Source organism: Perognathus longimembris, chromosome 6, assembly GCF_023159225.1.
Source record: "Perognathus longimembris pacificus isolate PPM17 chromosome 6, ASM2315922v1, whole genome shotgun sequence".
Lineage (NCBI taxonomy): Eukaryota > Metazoa > Chordata > Mammalia > Rodentia > Heteromyidae > Perognathus > Perognathus longimembris.
Window position 1 is genome coordinate 9,773,308 of NC_063166.1, and position 13,336 is coordinate 9,786,643.

Here is a 13,336-nt window from a genome sequence, read left to right on the forward strand (position 1 = left end):
TCTGAATGGATGAATCCCCTGAGGTATTTGTAATATGATGGAAATGCTGGGAGATGTTAAAAAAAAAAACAAAACAGCAAGTGAGGACTACTTGAGACAAGTGATCACTGGGGATGTGTCGCTGGGATATTTTGCCTTCACCCCATACTGTATTCGTTTCCTTTTTGTCATGAGGTTGGCAGCTTCCTCCTCCACACGCTCACGTGCCATGATAAGCGTAAGGGATGGGCCAAGTGACCAGCGGTCTGAACTTCTGAAACCATGACATTGCTTTCCTTTGTTTCTGTCAGGCATGTTGTTACAGCAATAAGTAACTGCCACAAATACGGAAATTATTGTAGAGATATTCTGATAATACAGTGATCAAAGTTGTTACAGAGTATTTCCTGGACAGTTTCCTAGTGTTAAACCCTGTAATTCTGTAGGTTTACTTGCTCTGTACTGCTAGGTTAGGCACCCTCACTCCACATCTCTGTTGAAGAAGCAGCAGTGTACAATGTAATAGGTTCCTGAAGGAATCTTTTATTTTGAGAGAGAAAAAGAATGAGGATGGAATTCACATGTTGTTTGTCCTTTTAAGTTAACTAATCAAGAAGTCAACCCTCCAGAGAAGGAAACTGGGGGCAGATGCAGCAAGAAGCCAAAAAGTATTATTGTAAGAAAAGAAAAAAAGCACAAAGGGCAAACTCAACAGACCACCAGGTTTATTTGGGAGGAAAGCCTGGGAAGGGCAACCGAGTCTCCTTCAGTCCAGGCTGAAGGAGAAATGGCGCACCCCTCCCCCCCCTTACAACTAGGGTCTCTGTAAATATTATGCAGAAAAAGTCACATGGGGCTGAGGGAAGCATGGGTGAGATGGATGCAGGGTGGGAGAGCAATCTTATCTCGAGTAGACATGGCTGTCTGTGCGAAAGGTGGGCGCTCTCAGTTTAAGTCATTTTGTACTAATAGATGCCATTCCCTATGTAAGGGAACATTGTGAGTAGGGGTAACTGTTTCCTCAGCAGGTATTATCCACTTGGGGCGTCATGGGCTTTCAACTCAGGGACTTGTGCTTGTTAGGCAAATACTCTACCACTAGAACCAGGCCTCCAGCCCTTCACTTTGGGTAGCTAGCCTGTGAGTAACTGAGTCATCTCCTTTCCCATTTTGTTAACTGTTACTGATCGCTGATTCCACCATTCAAACTAGAAACTATGGCACGGCCATCACCTACACTCTCAATGCCTTGGGGAGGCTTTCTTCTTTTCCTTCACCTCTCCTCTTCCTCCCTTTCATGCCTTACGTTTCTTATTTCTTGCCTGGAGGATTGCAATGGCCTTAGAACGCCTCCTTCACCTTCACTTCTTTTATTCATGAAGCTTCCTTGGCCTGGAATTAAGTCTTTCCTAGTCCCCACCCGCCCCCCCCACTCCCAGCCCTCAGACCTGGGCTCCCCAGTTTGCCCAAAGGGCAGTCACTTTCCAGTACCAACCAGGTTCGGACTCGCACCCACGTTTCTGTAACTCCAAGTCAGTCCCTGCTTCTCCTGAGAGAAGAATTTTTTTTCCCCCCCAAGTCTCAATGGGCTATTTGTGGTCCTCGAAGGCGTCGTGGGGGCGCGCGGTGGCACTGCCAGGATCCCAAACGGGGAGTTCAAAGCAGGAGAAGCCCAGGTGCCCCCAGCGGCCTCACCCTCGGGACTTCCTTTCGGCATCAAAGCTCTCCAAGGGAGCCGGGCGCTGGTGGCTCGCGCCGGTAATCCTAGCGGCTCCGGAGGCTGCGATCAGAGGATCCAGGCCGGAGGCCAGCCCGGGAAGGAAGTTGAGTCCATGAGACTCTTTATCACCAACCAACCGGCAAAAAGCCGGAGGTGGAGCTGTGGCTCGAGCGGTAGCGCGCCAGCCTCGAGCGCAAAAGCTCCGGAGTCCCAAGCCGCGTCCCCCGGCGCCCGGGACTCCCGGCCGTGCGCAGTGACGCACGGGTGACGCCACACAGTGACGTACGATGACGCGCTGGCCGCAGCCAGGTGCCGGCAGGGCAGCCACACACCCTGGGGCCCCTGCTCAGGAGGGGCAGCGGGTCGGGGAAGTGGGGAAGAAGCCGCAGACCCCAGCCCCGGAGACCCTGGAACCTCAGATCCCGGGGCCCGCCGGTCCGCGCTCGACCGGTTGGTAGGTGACGCCAGCCCGCAGGGCGCGTGCGCGGCCACGGCGGTGTGCGTGAAAGCGGACGCGCGCCGCGGCGGCGGCGGCGGCGGCGGCGGCGGCGAGGACGGCGGCGACGGCAGCGGCCGAGGGGGCGGCGGCTACGAGGGGGGAGCGCGGCGAGCGGAGGAGGCGGCGGCGCCGGAGGCCCGGTCGCAGAGGAACATTGTTGGGGTGAGTCGCCGGGAGCTCGCTTCACCTGCTGCGCGGGCCCGGGGCGCGGGGGCGCGCGCCGCTCCACGCCCCTCCGCCGCCGCCTTTTCCGGGGGGCGGGGAAGGAGCCGGGGACGGGGGCTGACGAGGGTCAGTTCCGTGGCCCGGCGTTCGGGGACGCGGTCGCGAGGGGTCCCCGTGGGGAGGGAGTGGCTCGTGCGTCTGGAAGGTGCCGTGGATTTGGGGAACTCGGCTGAGGAGAAGCAGCCCGGGCTCCTCGGCGGCGTCGCGTCGGAGCTGGGACGCGGTCGCGCGCGCGAGCGGCAGGAGGCGGAAGCGGGGACCCTCATCCCCACCGCGGGGTTGGGGCTCGGAGACAAATCTGGGCTCGCCCGGACCCGTCCCCTTCCTCGCCCCCGGGTCTCCGGGCCGGGGGCGGCTTGTGGTGGGGAGAGTTGCGAAGCGGTGCGGCCGGCGCGCGCGCGGGACACACCCACGACCTCCGGGGCAGGCCACCTGTCGGGGAGGACGGGGGCGGCTCACCTGTTGCCCGGATGGTTCCAGCCTCACGCGCGTGCCCACGTGCTTCCCCGGCGTGCCAGCCGGTGTGGCTGTGGGTGTGGAGGCCCAGGGACTGGTACCTACCTCCTGTGGACTCGCATCTCCTCCTATCTTATTTCCAGAGACCTGGTTTTTCGTTGGTCATCACCAGGGACAAGAAAGTATGAAAACACTCTGCTTCTTGTTGTGGTTTTTAATCAAAGTTTAAGCAATACGGACTTAGTTTAGTAGGCGGAAAAAATACTGTTTCTATCCAACATCTGAATCGGATGGGAGAAGTCAGCACCAAACGCACCCCAAGTCATAGCTCAGTGCACTGGGCTCCCACAATTGTAGATAATGTGGGGGCCTTATTTATCCTTGGAAAAGGATTGAGACAGGGAATAGTGCTACCTTTAAAAAAAACCCTGAGTTCCTATTGATTAAGGAACTATCAATAATTAAAAAAAATATTGTGTGTGTGTGTGTGGGGGGGGGGGTGTCAATAGCTCATGGCTGCAATCCTAGCTACTCAGGAGGCTGAGATTAGAAGCCAACCCGGGCAGCAAAGTCTGATAGGGAAGTCTGTGAGACTCTCATCTTCAATTAACCACCAAAAAAAGCCAGAAAATGAAGGTGAGGCTCAAGTGGTAGAGTGTTAGCCTTGAGCTCAGGGACAGTGCCCAGGCCCTGGCTTCAAGCCCCAGGACAGGCGTGCTTGTGTGTGATTGTATTGAAATTTAATTATGATTTCTGTGAGAAAATTGAGGGAAATAATTTCAAAGTTTATTTTCCATCTAGCCCTAAAATTCTGCAGTTCCATTTTATCATTGAGGTTCGGTAGAATATGTTACCTGAGGTTCTTAATATCCTGGAGGCAGTAAGCTTGACTCTGTATTATTAGAATTCATATACTCTTCTTGTAACAGCGTTTAGGACAAGGATCATATCTCCACCAAGAAGAGTTTTTGTCATAGAGTAAGCACACAATACATGTTATGATTTATTCTGTGACTGAGTGTGTATCTTTGAGTAGAAAGTAGTTTATTCCTTCACTTTATACAGGCCCTTCCTCCAGGGTTATATTAGATGTGGTAGGAGGATTATAGGCTTAGAAATGATATAGAAAGCTCCACCACCTGTAACTCTAGGTACTCAAAGAGGCTGAGATCTGAGGATCACGTTTTGAAGCCATTCAGGGCAGAAAAGTCCTGGTGAGACTCATCTCCAGTCAACCATTCAAAAACTGAAAGTGGCACTGTGGCTCAAATTGATAGAGAACTAGCCTTAAGCAAAAGAACTCTGGGACAGCAAGCACCCAGGCCCTGATCAGTTCAAGCTTCACACACACAAAAAGAAATGACATAGAAGACCTGACTTTTTCCTGTTAAGGGAGAATAATTTAGTTGGAGCAGGGCAGGCATGTTAGAGGAATTATGAAATTAACTGAGGTTATATGAGGACTCTCTAAGTACAGTGTAAACTTACAAAAGATAAGATGTGGTCAGAGTTGGGATCTTTTGGAAGAAGTAAGGCTGGAGCTAGTCTTTTAGGAAAGAGATAAGGAATTATATGCTGAGAAGTGAATGGGAATTTGGTTATTAGGGACATATTGAGACTACATATGACTCGACTAGAAGAAGGAAAGTAGGTCCCTGGGAGGGAAATGCTGAAGAGAGAGTGCTTAAGAAGATGGGAAGGGGAAGTGTTGAAGATATCAGCATCTGGATGTCCCTGCTTAAGTCTTTTTTTGTTTGTGTTTAAGTCTTTTAGAAGAATTAAGTGGTATTTTTATTTAATATTTTTGGATATTCTGGTTAAGCCAGCAGGAAGGCATTATATATATATATATATATATTTTTTTTTTTGGCCAGTCCTGGGCCTTGGACTCAGGGCCTGAGCACTGTCCCTGGCTTCTTCCCGCTCAAGGCTAGCACTTTGCTACTTGAGCCACAGTGCCGCTTCTGGCCGTTTTCTGTATATGTGGCGCTGGGGAATCGAACCTAGGGCCTCGTGTATCCGAGGCAGGCACTCTTGCCACTAGGCTATATCCCCAGCCCAGCATTACATATTTTTAAAATTTCAATTGCTAATTGGAATAAATATCTGATGTGTAATCTTATGTAGTTAGTAGTGCATTCCTCAGTTGCTGAAGCCAACCCAAGATGCTTCAAGGCCTTTCTATTGGAAATTTACTGATAGGATGCAACTGAAGTTGTTATCCAGCCTTATCAGTGGCACAGTTTTTGCTTGGGATTATCTCTTAGTGGTCTGTGAGATTTGCAGTTATCGTTGATCCTATAAAACAAATAAAAATAGAAAAGGAGCCTTATTGCAGAAGGACTCAAAAATATTGACAGAAATATTTGACAGTACAGACTGTTGCTGAATGTTGACCCCTTGGCCTTTATTCATAACATCGTTTGTTGTATGAAAATATCTTGAGTAGTGTGTGAACCTGGAGTTGGATTCCTAGCCACAGTGAGTAAGGCTACTACACAAGATATGTTGCATTATTTAACAACTGAACAAATATTTATTGTTTGCTGGCTATGTCAGCCATTTTGCTGGGTGAGGAATAGTTTTGGATAAAAAAATTGATAGCAAGGGATTGCTTTGAATAGGAGAGTGTAGACTTAGACCTTAAGGAGAGGAAAAGAGTATACCGGTGGGAAGGGAATGGATAAATAGATGAGATGTTTCTAGATGTTAAAATGTTTATATTTTTTTCCTCTAGTTGCTGTTTTATTTTTGCAAAGTTTTTTTTTTTTTTTTTGGCCTGTCCTGGGCCTTGGACTCAGGGCCTGAGCACTGTCCCTGGCTTCTTTTTGCTCAAGGCTAGCACTTTGCCACTTGAGCCACAGCGCCACTTCTGGCCATTTTCTGTATATGTGGTGCTGGGGAATCGAACCTAGGGCTTCATGTATGGGAGGCAAGCACTCTTGCCACTAGGCCATATCCCCAGCCCCGCAAAGTTTTTTTTTTTTTTCTTCTTTTTTCTTGTCCCGGGGCTTGAACTTGGGCCTGGGTGCTGTCCCTGAGTTTCTTTTTGCTGAAGGCAAGGCAAGTGCTCTATCACTTGAGCCACAGCTTTACTTCTGGCTTTTCTTTCTTTCTTTCTTTCTTTTTTTTTTTTTTTAAGTATTTTATTGGAGATAAGAGTCTCATGGACTTTCCTGCCCTGGCTGGCTTTGAAGCGTGATCCTTAGAGCTTAGCCTCCTGAGCATTTAGGATTACAGGCATGAGCCGCTGGTGTCCAGTTTGTGAAACATGTTTTTGGAATTAGCATATCAATAACATGAGAGGGGTTCTATATTATGCCTTCAAACATGTGTACAATGTACTTTGGACAGAAATTTGTCCCTTCCTTTGTATTTCCTGTCCCTTTCCTTCTCCTTTTCTGTAACTTTGTCTATCATCTATCTTCTATCATCTATCATTCAATCTATCAATCTATCTGTCAGTCTGGCTCACTGCAGTCCTCTCCACCCTCAGGATCCTTTCAGTTTTATGAACAGCTAGAGATAAGGGAGAATGAGTGAACAATTGGATGATTATGATGACATTAGAAAATACTTGGAAAGAACAGGTTTACACTGGGGAAAAGAAATGATGTTATGCTACTTTTAAAGTGCCTGTGGGGAGTTTTAAGTGGAGAATGCTGCTAGGTAATTGGAAATCCTACTTCAGAATTTGGGAGAGGATCAGGGGCAATGTTATAAATGACACCTAGGAGGGGCAGCCTTCTTGTAATTAAAAGACCTGCTGTCAAATCCCTCTTACACCATTTATGTTCTAGAGGCTGAGTGATCAGGTGACCACTTTTAGTTCCAGCTGCTAGGAATGTGAGATTGGAAGGATTATAGAACTGAAAAATGAAAATCTGGAGGACTTTGGTCAAATATAGCATTCTGGATCCTACCTTCATAGTTTCTGATTGAGTTGTTCTGATTGAGTCTGGGGCTCAAGAAGGTGTTTTTTCTTTCTTTTTTGGTAAGTTGTGACGCTTGAGTTCAGCTCCTGGGCACTGTTTCTGAGCTTTTTGCTCAAAGCTAGGGCTCTACCATTTAGAACCACAGCTCTACTTCCGGCCTTTTCTGTTTATGTGGTGCTGAGGAATTGAATGCAGGGGCTTCATGCATGCAAGGTGAGCACTCTACTGCTAAGCCATAGTCCCAGCCCTGTCTACCTCATTTTTGTCTCCTCCAGAATCTGCCACATGGTACATCAGTGTTTGAGTGAACCTTTGAAGCTGCCTAATATTGTCCTTGTGCATGATTTCCTGTACTTAATGCAGATTTCATTCATCCTCATCTCTCTGCTGAGTTTATTGAGAGGATACTGTTTATAAGTCTACATATACATAAAATAACTGCAGAAAATTCTGTTAGCTAATATATAGCTGTATGCATTTGATTTGTGTTAGATGCCCTTCTTCCTTGCTTTAAATGACAATTTATTTTGTAAAATAATTGTCAATACATGTTGAGATTCCAATGTATGTCCTGTATTATTAATCTCTTGGAATTTGCAAGTAATATAATAGTTCCTGGAGACTTTACATTTAGAATGATGGAATGGGAAAATCCCAAAGGAAAGAAGTAGGAGCAAGTATAACCACAGAAACATTGATGTAAAGGGTATTTTTTTTGACAGTACTTGGGTTTGAGCTCAGGGGCTTGTGCTTGCTGGGCTGGTACCATACCACTGAGCCCAGCCTTCAGATTCAGAATCCGAATCTAAAGGATTGTTTGCTGATACCTATCTTGGGTCGATGAGGACTTCTGACATATAATTCAAATATTAGTCCTACTCATGGATAGGAAGTTGTAAGAGAGTTTTGCTATAGAAAGAAAGCAAACAATGCTTGTGTAAAGTTATAAACACATTTGTAAAGGGATTTCAGGAGTTTAACTGACAAGTTGCCAAATGATCACCATACTTCCTAGGTACTTGTTCTCTCTCATTTCTTTTCACTTTTTTTTTTTTTTTTTTTTTTCCAGTCCTGGGCCTTGAACTCAGGGCCTGAGCCCTGTCCCTGGATTCTTTTTTGCTCAAGGCTAGCTAGCACTCTGCCACTTGAGCCACAGCGCCACTTCTGGCCGTTTTCTATATATGTGGTGCTGAGGAATCGACCTCAGGGCTTCATGTATAGGAGGCAAGCACTCTTGCCACTAGGCCATATTCCCAGCCCCTCATTGGTCATAATTTGTTTACTCAAATTGAGATTTGATTAATGGGAACCCTTAGTTGTTCCTATCTTTCCAACATTATTATTTGATGATTTTTTTTAACCTTCTGATTTTCTGGTAAAAAGTTTATGGGTCATATTATTCTCATGTCTGCCTTTCTCCAAAGAAGCCTTAGTGGAAAAGTATACATAGTTAGAAATAACCTCTCAGTATTAGGTGTGCCCTTGGCTCCTGGGGGTAACATTTCTTGTTGCTCTCTTTTCTTGTTGCTCTCTCCTTTTTTTTTTTTTTTATTTAACAGACAGCTACTGAGGTTGTGTGCATGTGTAAGAGAGAGAAACAGACAGAATCTTCCAGTTCTAACCATACACAACAGGGATATGTATTTGGAATTCCTTTCTTTAACAGCTATTACCTAGTTTCCTTTGAAATCATATTCACTTATAGTATTTGTGAACTTCTAATGCACCTAGATGTAGGTTCAAATTGCTAAGTCTAATTCTCTGTGAAAAATTAACTAGAGTTCAACATTCTTTTCTAATGTTAAGCCTGAGGGCCTGCAGTTCAAATACTGTGCTCAAAAGTTATGGGGTTAAGTGAAATATTACAGTCTGATTCTATTACAAAGTATTTGAGGTTAAGCCTCCCTGTCTCCATTTTTTATTGACTTTCTTGTCCTTTTTTTTTTTGAATGTGTAAAACATAAACTTACTTTCTAGAAGTTAAAAAGGTATTCTCACAGCAGTGCCACCTCCTTCTGCATTCTCATCTTGTTTCTTCCACCTACTTTCCTGTAGACTGTGTTTATCTACAAAGCAGTGATTTTGCTGCCAGATATCTACACTAGGGTGTGTGTAGATCTATATGACATGCAGATCTTTACTTTCAGTACATGCATAGCAAACTTTTCTAAAGTGGTTAAACTAACTCAATATTTCTGTTATCTTGAGTGTTTATATTAACATCGTGAATGTCATTGTATCAAGCTTTCTGCCACTCATGCTGTCATTTTCAGTACCTGACTAAAGAGATGAAATGCAGTCTAATGGGGATACTCCCTTTGTAAATCTCATGTCATCAACTTACTATTTCTTTTAAGCAAGCATTATATGAACAAATGAATATGGCACAAAATTTAAACACAAAAGGACATTCAGTGGAACTTAAGTCTATTATCCTTACCCACAGTCATTCACTTCCTTCTCTTGGAAACAGTAATCATTGGTTACTAATTCATTCAACAGGCATTTACTGAGTGCTTCTTTGATATCAGGCACAATTCTAGTGTTTGGATATGCAGAAATGAACAAAATAGATAAAGATCTATCTTTATAGTGCTTTTTTTTTAAATAAAGGCACTGAGGTTTGAACTCAGGACCTTATAATTTTGGCCAGTACTTTACCATTTATGCCATACCTTCAAGTACTGCTTTTTGCTCATGATTTTAATGATGATGTTAATGATTAAGATGATAATTTGAATACTTTTCTGCTTGGATTAGCTCTGAGCTGACGTTCTCTACATCTCAGCCTCCTGAGTAGCTAGGACTACAGGTGTGAGCAGTTGGCACCTACCTTAGGATGCTTTGATTTAATTGGGGGTTGGAGGTGGATTAAAAATAATGTTCCTGGCTTGAAGGTGTGATTTAGTGGTAAGAGCACATCATTAGCAAGCACAAAGACCTGAAGTTCAAATATATAACTGGGATGTAGCTCAGTGATAGAACACTTTCCCAGCATATGTGAGGCTTTGGGTTCCTTCTCCAGCATGGCAAGGAAAAAATGTCTCTGTGTATCTTTTTTTTTTGGCCAGCCCTGGGGCTTGGACTCAGGGCCTGAGCACTGTCCCTGGCTTCTTTTTGCTCAAGGCTAGCACTCTGCCACTTGAGCCACAGCGCCACTTCTGGCCATTTTCTGTATATGTGGTGCTGGGGAATTGAACCCAGGGCCTCGTGTATACGAGGCAAGCACTCTTGCCACTAGGCCATATCCCCAGCCCCTTGTGTATCTTTTTGAAAGTATGAAAATAGAACAGTGAAGGCTGTTAAAATTGTTTTAAGAAGAGTGGAGAGGGAGAACGAGAAGAAACATTTTATTCCTTTTTTTTTTTTTTCTTTTGCCAGTCTTGGGGCTTGAACTCAGGGCCTGGGCCCTGATTCTGAGCTTCTTTTTGCTCAAGGCTAGCACTGAGGAATTGAACCCAGGTCTTTATGCATGCTAGGCAAGCACTCTACCGCTAAGCCACAACCCTATCCCTAATGTTTATTCTTAAACACAAGTGTCACCTAGTTGTACTGCATCTTGCTCTTTTTTAATCTGTTCCAGATCAGAACATTGATGCTTATAGAGTACAACACTGTGCTTTTTTTAAATACAGGTTCATCCTAAAATAAGGTCATTTGGATTATAAGAATTTCATTTTACTTGTGTTATTTGAACTCCTGATTTGCTCATCAGCTGTCACCACTTCATGAGCATCACTCGTGCTGGCATTTCCCCATGTGGGTGGGCATCAGGAGCACCATTGTCAAGCTATCTTGGCACTTACATAATTGATGGCTTGGTGAAGTTCTCTCACTTAGCTTGCTGTTTTGTCATTGTAATAATCTTGTTTGCCTGTGCTTTGTTTCCACTGATTTCCTTCTGTACTGTTCTATCACCCTCAATTAGATATTTAATTACCTAAATGTTATAATATGTATACTTTGTTAACTGTTGAAGTAATAGTATGTCATTTCTTTCAGTGTTAATTAAATTCTTCTGATGTTACTAAACAAGGCAGTGAGCATTTGTCCATTCTTCTAAAGCTGGATAATTTGCTCTCTTTTGTCAATGTTTCTCTGCAGCTTTCAATTAATTCTTTGCTGCCTGCACTTATTTATCAGTGACTGAGAAATTTCCAGTCATTCACACCTTGTGTTATAGGCTGGATTAGAGCAGGTCATTAGGTAGACTAGTGTAGCTCCCGTTTCTAAGTTCTTTGTGTATGGAAGTAATTTATTTAGATTATGGTGTGATTCTTTAATGGCAAAAATTTACCTAACTCAGGAGAAAATAGGAAAAAGATACCCAGGTAGCTTTCACCTTTTATCCATAACACTGTGATGACCACATGCCAGGTTCTAATAGGTGCTCTAGGTGCAAAGGAAAATGAATGATGCACCATCCATTTCCACAAGGAATTTGTAATCTGATGGGAGAACGGATTCAAAGGTAAATGTTTGTAATAAAAAGCAATAAAAGCTATGATAGAAATATATTTAGAGGACTGTTAACTTGGAATTTATATGCCAAGAATATTTACCTAGTACTTGAAGGAGACAACTTAATAAATTCTGGTACTCTGGGAAGTCTTCCTGTTGAAGGTATTTTAGAGTAAGTAACCATAATTAGCATGGTATTATTTTAGCAGGAAGTAGGAGATGGTGGAAATCTGGAGGCTACATAATAAACCCACATGAAAGATGTAAATCTTATCTGGAAGGCATTACTCCCCTGGAAGGTCCATCTCTAGGAGCAGAACCTGAAGAGGCATAGTGAAAGGAGACACCAAGGGCTAAAAGGAGAGCAAGGAGAGGAGTATGGCCAGGGAGTAGGGTGTCAAGTAGGGCAGGTTCTACAATGTCAGATACTGTCAAGAGGCTAGGAAAGCTAAGGACAGAAAATGACTTGTGCATTCCAGGTAGGAAGTCACTGACAGCTTTGGTGACAGCTGTGTCAGTGGCGTGGTGGGCTGATTGCAAGACTTCATTCACTGGATTTAAAAATGAATCAGAGGTTAGAAAGAAGAATCAAAGGCTACTGGTCATCTTAAAATTCGAGTGCAAACTAGCAGAGGAATTAAAAGGTACATATGGAAAACCTGGCTGTGAAGCCTGAGTACTCTCAACCTTAGGAATCTGATTTGGGCTCAGTTCAGTAAGTAGATTCAAAGTTCTCGCTGGAACTGTATAGACAACTCAGGGAGTCAGGTGCTTCCTCAGTAGCCTCTAGGTGAATCTTACCTATTTCTGAAAAGAGTATAATTTGCATTCATCTGTGGTCAGTGCATACATACACATGCCAGAAAATTATCACAAGAGTGACTTGTTCTAACTTGTATCTTGACAACAAGAGCAACAACAACAATAACCTGGGTGGTAGTGGTGGAGGAAACCCTGGGGAGAAAATGGTAGTATGAAGTGACAAATGTCAGGCACTGTGATCTGTCCCTCATGTATTTTATTGTATTTTTTAGGTAGTCACCCTATAGGTATAGCCCACCTTAGAGCCTTATTTCTCCTTGCCTTATCTAGGTTCTGCCATGTAGTAGCTCATCTGTAAAAAGCCTTGCTTGTGATTTTTAAGTTCTCTCCAGGTCTGTGTTCTAGATTCCTGTGAATACTTACTAATAGATTTATTTGGGCAGGAAGAAAGGCTAATAAGGGAATCCTGCCAGTGAGTTAATAACTTAATAGTAACACTATCATGTTGTTCACACTAAAATACTTATTTTCCCATCACAAAGTGAGTACTTATTATGTATGTGGCCTTAGAAGGCTGGTGTAAAATAAATCATGTAAATAGGCTTGGTGACAGGCCTTTCATCATTTGTTACTGGCCCTGGGCACATAAGCAGATAGTTCTACCTGCAAGATTGTGTGATAATTTTAAAGTGTGTTATAGGTTAAATGCTAAGTATTTTTATTAATTTAAGAAGCACTTTGGCATGTGGCCTTTAAAAATACATTATTATATTATCATAAATCTTGATTAAGGCAACAAAACATGAGGCCAACTTCACAGCTGGAGTGAAATATTTTATAGCATGTATAATGAGCCACTAGATTATGACGATTCTCTGTTTACGTCTGAAAAATGAGAGCTGGGAAAGGAATTAGAACTTTTAAAGGTCTACTTAATTGTGAAGGTTAGTTTTGAGGAATAGTGTTGTGTGTGCTTAGTGAGTACTTAATAATTGATGAGGACAATGAAAATAGTTGTAAGGCTTTCAAACCTTAAATTGATTTTGGAAAAAAGGCTGGAATAAAAATATAATGCTAACTTGATTATCAAAAACAAACTTTACAACATGATGTAGAAAGAAAGAAAATTAGCAAATGCTTTAGGCATCTTAAGTTTTAATATTCATTTTGTATTATGGAGTTCCTCCTGTATTTGTCTGTTTCCTTTTCTTCTCTGTAACTCAGACTTCCTTTGCTGTCTCACATTTTCGGTGCCATTGAGTCCTTTGCCCTTGCTGTGGTGGCTTCATAAAACATTTT

General features: G+C 43.5%; 1 protein-coding gene across 2 annotated transcripts in view; it reads left to right on the forward strand.

Moving 5' to 3' along the window:
* Positions 1-2,246: 2,246 nt before the first annotated feature.
* The window catches only part of Btbd9 (BTB domain containing 9), a 324,638-nt gene continuing 313,548 nt past the window's right edge, over positions 2,247-13,336 (forward strand). Inside the window, exon 1 of one of the 2 annotated variants that reach the window (XM_048347832.1) lies at positions 2,247-2,360. The gene's annotated coding sequence lies outside the window, so the exon portion shown is untranslated. Of the gene's footprint in view, positions 2,361-13,049; positions 13,054-13,336 lie in introns of those variants that run through there. The other variant, XM_048347833.1, reaches the window with a different exon arrangement.